This window comes from Peromyscus californicus, unplaced genomic scaffold (genome assembly GCF_007827085.1).
Source record: "Peromyscus californicus insignis strain IS unplaced genomic scaffold, ASM782708v3 Scaffold_3__1_contigs__length_106647218, whole genome shotgun sequence".
Lineage (NCBI taxonomy): Eukaryota > Metazoa > Chordata > Mammalia > Rodentia > Cricetidae > Peromyscus > Peromyscus californicus.
This window is the reverse complement of record NW_026294551.1, coordinates 35,708,076-35,715,185: the sequence shown is the minus strand read 5'-3', so window position 1 is coordinate 35,715,185 and position 7,110 is coordinate 35,708,076. Positions and strand designations below refer to the sequence as shown.

The 7,110-nt window shown below is 45.1% G+C and overlaps 1 non-coding gene across 1 annotated transcript; it reads right to left on the bottom strand.

Moving 5' to 3' along the window:
* Nucleotides 1-2,814: 2,814 nt before the first annotated feature.
* Nucleotides 2,815-2,942, bottom strand: LOC128123577 (small Cajal body-specific RNA 3). Its single transcript, XR_008222750.1, has one exon. It is a non-coding gene; the product is annotated as a small Cajal body-specific RNA 3 (non-coding RNA).
* Between the last annotated feature and the right edge of the window lie 4,168 nt (nucleotides 2,943-7,110).

The window sequence follows — 7,110 nt, the reverse complement described above, 5'->3', positions numbered from 1 at the left end:
TTAAAAAATAAACTCATGACAGTCGGGAAATCCAGGGAGGTACCTGGTGGGTGGAGTGGGGCAGAGTCTTCCAGAAGGAAAGCAGGTCAATTTGATAAAGAATTCCTGCCAGAGGACAGAGCAAGTCCAGCCTTTTCACTGAACCACTGGGCTTCTGCATGGCGTGGGGGCAAAAACATGTTTTCATGGACAGTTTAGAAAGGAGAAAATACAAAGAAAACGCATGGTAGTTGGGCAGGGTGGTTCATGCCTTATAACCCAAGGGCTTGGGAAGTGGAACCAGAAGAAAGATCAGAAGTTCAAGGTCATCCTCAACTGCATAGCCAGTTCCAAGCCAGCCTCGGTTATGTAAAGAAAAGAAAAGAAGCCGGGTGGTGGTGGTGGTGGTGGTGATGGTGGCCCACGCCTTTAATCCCAGCACTCGGGAGGCAGAGGCAGGTGGATCTCTATGAGTTCAAGGCCAGCCTGGGCTACCAAGTGAGTTCCAGGAAAGGCACAAAGCTACACAGAAAAACCCTATCTCGAAAAACCAAAAAACAAAAAAACAAAAAAAAAAAGTTTCTGGATGTGCTGCAGGAGGTCCAGGTAACTTCTGCCTCCTACTCAGTAATTTACACATAAACCCAGTGTGGTGTTTGGGTAGATCCCCAGGTGACTCAAAACGTCACCTATAACTCCACCCAGCTGTTTTTAATGTACATGCAATCAACCAAGTTGTCTTCAGTTAATGTACATCACATGGTTAGGTATGAATTCAATTAGTAAAAACCACCTCATAGTCTATAGTAGGTATCAGTTTCAGTGGAAGGGCACTGTCATGGTTTACAATTGACTACTTTGAGAGTCTAAATCCTGAGGGCAAAAAAAGCCTTCAGCTAATTAATCACAAACTTGAAAGGTTTAAGGTTTAATCTTTAAGAATATACGTTGGCCAGGCAGTCGTGGCGCACGCCTTCAATCCCAGCACTTGGGAGGCAGAGACAGAGGCAGAGACACTTTGAGTTCGAGACCAGCCTGGGCTACAGAGCGAATTCTAGGACAGGCTCCAAAGCTATACAGAAACCCTGTCTCGAAAAACAAAAACAAAACAAAACAAGAGAATATATATTAAATTCTTTAGATTTGATTACCAGCCCAGGGCTGCCTCCTGGGTAAGTTCCTTTGTGGTCTTGGGCCTTAGTTCCCACAGCCTAAAATAAGGAAGGGCTAGGGACTGGAGATGGAGCTCCCAGTAGAGACTTTGCCTAGTGTGCTTGGGGCTCTGGATTCAATTCCTATTACTGGAAACACAAAGAAGGAGGACTGAACTAAGATGGTTCCTGAATGAAGTCCCTTCCATCTCTAAAGTTTCAAATAAGCCAGAAAAATCAAACTTGTTACATTTCTGCAACATTGTGTTAGTGAGTATATTTGTATCTACAGGTTCCCTGCTCCCTATCAGTAGATTCTGTGCACCCTAGGAGACTGGTATGTTATGTAACAAGATTGGAGGCTACTGTTTTCTGTTTAAATAAATGATAACATTAGCTAAAGAAGCTTGCCTGGTGTGGGGTGCTCTGCTGAGGACCCCTGCAGGCCTGCCGTGTGATTGCAGGCGATTGGAAGAGGCAACAGAACCACGGGGCTGGAAAACAATAGAATCAGCCAGCCAGCAAAAAAAAAAAAAAAAAAAGATTAAGCCAGATCATGCATCCACCCAGGCAAAGGAGCCAAGCTCTGTGAGTTGACAGGGAAGAAAGGAGAACTGAGACAAAGAAATGTGTGTGTGTGTGTGTGTGTGTGTGTGTGTGTGTGTGTGTAGGTGGGGGAGGCGGGGAGGACGGGGGACTTAAGTGCTAGAACCTGCTCTCTCTCTTTCTCTCTAAACCCAAACACCTTCACTGGCCCTCAGCACACATTTAGTCAGTGCCCATCTTGAGCACCATTTCCTGCTTGACTAGGTCTTATTCTGAGAGACTATTGAGAGGAAATAAGCGCTGGCCAATGGATAGACAGATATTTATCCCGAGGACAACACCAGAAATGAAGTAGTGTGTAGAAAGACAGCGACAAATGTACTCAGAGTCAAAAGACCCAGTTTAAAAAAAAGAAGAACTGTGGCAATAACAGTTCCTGGTCTCACAGGCGCATTATCAGCCCGGCTGTCTCAGGAAGTTTTACTCCTCTGTGATGCCAAGCCGAGTCGATTCATTCCCAAAGCCTTCACAATCATTCTTTTCCATTAGTTTAGATTATCAATCCCGTGTTCCCAACTTTGACCACGTAAGTGCTACTATTGCTGTGAACAAAGTTACTTTTGGCTTCTTGTTTTTGTTTTCTCTTTTTACATTTATTTATATTAGTTGGTTTATTTTGCTTTTGGAGACAGAGTCTCTATTATGTAGCCCAGCTGTCCCAGAACTCAGTATGTAGATCAGACTAGCCTTGAACTCACAGAGATCCGCCTGCCTCTGCCTCCAGAGTGCTGGGATTAATTAAAGGCATGCGCCACTGTGACTGGCTTCTCTTTTCATTTTTCAAGGTCGATTTTTAAAGCATATTTATTTTGCTGTGCATGTGTCTTTGTGTACATGTGGAAGTCAGGAAAGAACAACTTGTGGGGTCAGTTCTCTGCTTCCACTTTGTTTTTGGTGTTTGTTTTACAAAGGTAGAAAGAGAAATGGGGAGGGAGTTGGAGAACTAACTTTATTTGGTTTTCTTTCTTCTTTATTTTTTGTTGTTTTGTCTGCTGTCTATAATCCAGTACACTTAATTTGCAGAGATACTGAACAAAATAATAAGGAAAATAATATAATAGAGTGGCAATTCAAAATTTGCGTAGGAGGGGAATGATCGGTCTTAGCCAGCTGTCCAAGTCAGACAGAGACCTCCATGATTGTGTAAAATTGATGACTTCTGCAGACAAATCATTTGTCCACATGGTTGATGATGAAGCGTCTATAAACTATTTTTTTAATGTGTGTATCTGTGTGCATATGTACCACGTGCATGTGGTACTTATGGAGGTCAAAAGATTGTGTTCCATTCCCTGTAGTTGGAGCTACAGGCAGTTTGTGAGCCACCTAATGTGGATGCAGGGAGTGGAACCCTGATCCTCTGGAAGAACAGCAAGTACTCTTAGTCATTCAGCCACCCTTTTAGCCCTTCAAGATAACTTCATTCAGAGCAAAGGGAGATGACAGGTTAGAGAGGTGCACTGTAAACTTGACAGCTATGGAGAAGCCTCACCGACCAACTGCCACCTTGCTGAGTAGGGCCACTCTTGTTATTTCTTTTCACTGCATATTTCAGGCTACCTGTCCTGAGAACTTCCGGCTAAGGTGCCCCTAAACTCCAGGGGTCAAACTCAGGTCCTTAGTCTTCAGTTGGAACCTCCAGCTTACCCCTACATGATCAGGGAAGCCCCAGTCCTCTCTACCTTCTCCTCCCCCCACTCCTCTCTCTCTCTCTCCAAACCCTACCCCCTCAGAGTCTCCAAAGGGAAGGCACCAAAAAGCCCAGTTCCACACTCTTGGTGGCTACTACAGACTCCTCTGCAGTTACTAACCTCCAAAGTCCCCTCCTAAAGCATTCAACTTTTGACCGTATTTGGGCACAAATCCAGCTTGTAGCAGACACATCATTCAACTTTTGACCATATTTGGGCACAAACCCAGCTTGTGGCAGACACATCATCACCCCTCATCTACAACCTATATAATCTCCCTGCTTTAGTTCGGGCGTGTGGCTTCTCCCGCCTCCATCTCTGGGACTGGAGAACCCATCAGGGAGTTGCTTTGCTCACATAAACCTGTTGTTTATACTTTTTCAATTCAGCTTGATCTGGCTTACTGCATTGGTGGAGAAACCTATTATGGGGGCAGAAAACCTAATACTTAGGTTTGCACAAGCCCTTTTACCTTCAGAGCAATAGTTCCAGCCTCAAGACTACTTTTATCTGCTCTCCTTTTGTTTTATTGTTTAAGACAAAGGCAAAATCTATAGCCCAGGCTGGCCTCACAGTCACAGCAATCCTTCTGCCTTAACCTCCTAAATGCTGGGACTATAGGTGTGTACTACCAAGTTCTTTCTGTGTGTCTGTCTGTGTATCTCTGTCTCTCTGTGTGTCTCTCTTTCTGTGTGTGTGTGTGTGTGTGTGTGTGTGTGTGTGTGTGTGTGTGTGTATGCTCTCAACGCATGTGTTGAGACCATCTGTAACTCAGACTGGCTTTGAACTCCCTATGTAGCCAAAGATTCCCCCTACTTTGAAGTGCTGGGATTCTAAGCATTTACCCACCATACCTTGTTTTATGTAGTGCTGGGCATCAAATCCAGGATTTGGTGTACTATAGGCAAGAATTCTACAAAGTAAGTCACATCCCAACCCCTCTTTTTTATTTTTATTAACTCGAAAATTAGCATATAAAGCAGTGGGTTACATTGTGGGGCTTTTTGGTTGGTTGGTTTGTTTTTGTTTTTGTTTTTCGAGACAGGGTTTCTTTGTGTAACAGCTCTGGCTGTCCTGGAACTCACTCTGTAGACCAGGCTGGTCTGGAACTCACAGAGATCTTCATGCCTCTGCCTCCTGAGTGCTGGGATTAAAGGCTTGCTCCACTGCAGCCCAGCTACATTATGTTTTTTTTTTTTTTTTTTTCTGGAGCTGAGGACCAAACCCAGGGCCTTGAGCTTGCTAGGCAAGCGCTCTACCACTGAGCTGAATCCCCAACCCCATGGTATTTTTATACAAATGTGTCATTATGCTTTGTTCTCATCTGTCCCCTCCCCACCAGCCCCCATTTGGGTTTTGTTTGGATTTGCTTTTTTGATACAGGGTCTCTTGTAAGCCAAAACTCTCTATATAGCTGAGGATGACCTTGAACTGTGGATGATCCTCCTGCTTCTGCCTCCTGAGTGCTAGGATTACAGGCCATGAGCACCACAGCTGGCCCTTTTTGACCTTGCCTAGCATTTGAAATAATCCCAGGGCCACACAGAGAAACCCTGGCTCGAAAAAAAACTAAAAAAAAAAAAAATACGTTTGTTCTCAGCATGTCTGTCTTTATTGAGGCCACCATGATCTGAGCCTCTTGCTTTGAGGAAGTTACAGCCCTCCAGTACCTCTCCCTGCTTCTAATTCATTCTCTATTTAGCCAGATGGTACTTCTTCAAAACAAAGTCCTTCTGGTAGTCTAGGGCCCACTCACCAGGCTTGCCAAACCCTCTGGCTCTCCAGGATCTGTCCTCTCCTCACACTGATCAAGTCAGGCTGGCCGCCTTCCCATTCTCCAGTACCCCAGGCCTGGTCTTGTTGTACGACATTTAGGAAGTCGTTCCTTGAAACCCACTGGAGATTGGCTCCAGCGCCCCTCGTGTTGATTCCAAGCCCTGTAGATGCAGATGCTCACATCCCTGGGCACATCCTCTCATGTACTTTAAATATGTCTAGTTCACATCCTACCATATGTAAATGGTTGCCGGACTATTGTTTAGAGAATGAGTGAAAAGAAAAAGTCTTTAGCTGTTCACTAGAGGTCACGATTCTTTTTTCTTTTTTTGGTTTTTCGAGACAGGGTTTCTCTGTGTAGCTTTGCGACTTTCCTGGAACTCACTTTGTAGACCAGCCTGGCCTTGAACTCACAGAGATCCGCCTGCCTCTGCCTCCTGAGTGCTAGGATTAAAGGCTTGAGCCACCACCGCGAAAAAGTCTTTAGCTGTTCACTAGAGGTCGCGATTCTTTTTCTGAGATATATTCAAACTGTAGTCTGTTAAATCAGTATATTTGTTCCTCTTCCCAGAACACTTTGCCTCCTTAACATTTGGATCTCAGGTCAAATGCTTCCTCAAGAGGGCTCTCCATGACCACTCAGTCTCACTCGTCTCCTGACCCTCAAGCACTGCCATACCCAACTTCTTTGCTTTATACCAAGAGATTCCCTGAAGTCATCTCGTTCTCTTATTTGGTTTGTTTTCTGTCCCATCTAGCTCTAAAGTATAAATTCCGTGACAGTGCTGTCCTCTTCCTTCCCTCCCTCCCTCCCTCCCTCCTTCCTTCGACAGTACCTCATGTAGCCCAGACTGTCCTTGAACTCCTGATCCTCCTGCCTCTACCTCCCAATTTCGACAGATAATGCCATCATGCCCAGGTTTATATGGCACTGGCGAACCTAGGGCTTAGTGTATGCTGGGCAAACACTCTGCCAACGCAGTCATAACTGTTTTATTTTTGGTTTGTTTTGATTTTTCAAGACAGGGTTCTCTATGTAGCCCTGACTGTCCTGGAACTCGCTCTGTAGATCAGGCTGGCCTTGAATTTAGATATCTGCCTGCCTCTGCCTCCTGGGTGCTGGATTAAAGGTGTACACCACCACACCCAGCTTCCCTTACTCATTCTTTAACGTCAAGAATCTGAGACATGACACCCACCTTCTATCCTAGCAACCTAGAAGGCTGAGGCATTAGGGTGGCTGCACTTTCAAGGTTGGCCTGGTCTAGAGAGTGAGATCATGTCTCAAAAATCAAAATAAGCCTGGAGTAGTGGTGCATGTCTTTAATCCCACCTTCAGGGGTAGGAGTGAAGTATCTGAGGCAGGCAGATCTCTTTGAGTTCAAGGCCAGCCTGGAGTGCATAATGAGTTCCAGGACAGCTAAGACTGTATAGAAAAACCTATCTCAGACAAACAAAAAATCCCATATTTAAAAAAAAATTAAAACAAGCAGAGTATGGTGGGTTACACCTGTAATCCCAGCGCTTGGGAGGCTGAGGTAGGAACATCTCTGTGAGTTCAAGGCCAGCTTGGGTTACAGCGTAAGCTTCAGGTCAGTTACTGTAGAGGAGATCAGTCATACATTACGTCCATCTATACCTTTCCTAGGCTTTGACGTTCCTAACATGTAACGGCCCCAAGGTAGGTGGGGACAGTCGGATCAGCTTCCTATATCCTTTCTAGTGGTCTCCACTGACCTGCTGATCGCAGAAATCCATCCACTTTAAGCTCAGAGACCCCCTACCCTCTAAAGTCTGTTTATAAACCTAGAGAATTTCCTTTGTAATGTCAGTTGCTACTGGATCACCACCATATCCCAGCTTCCCCAGCTGGGGGTGGCCAGTGTTTTTAAAGGACCCAATCGGGG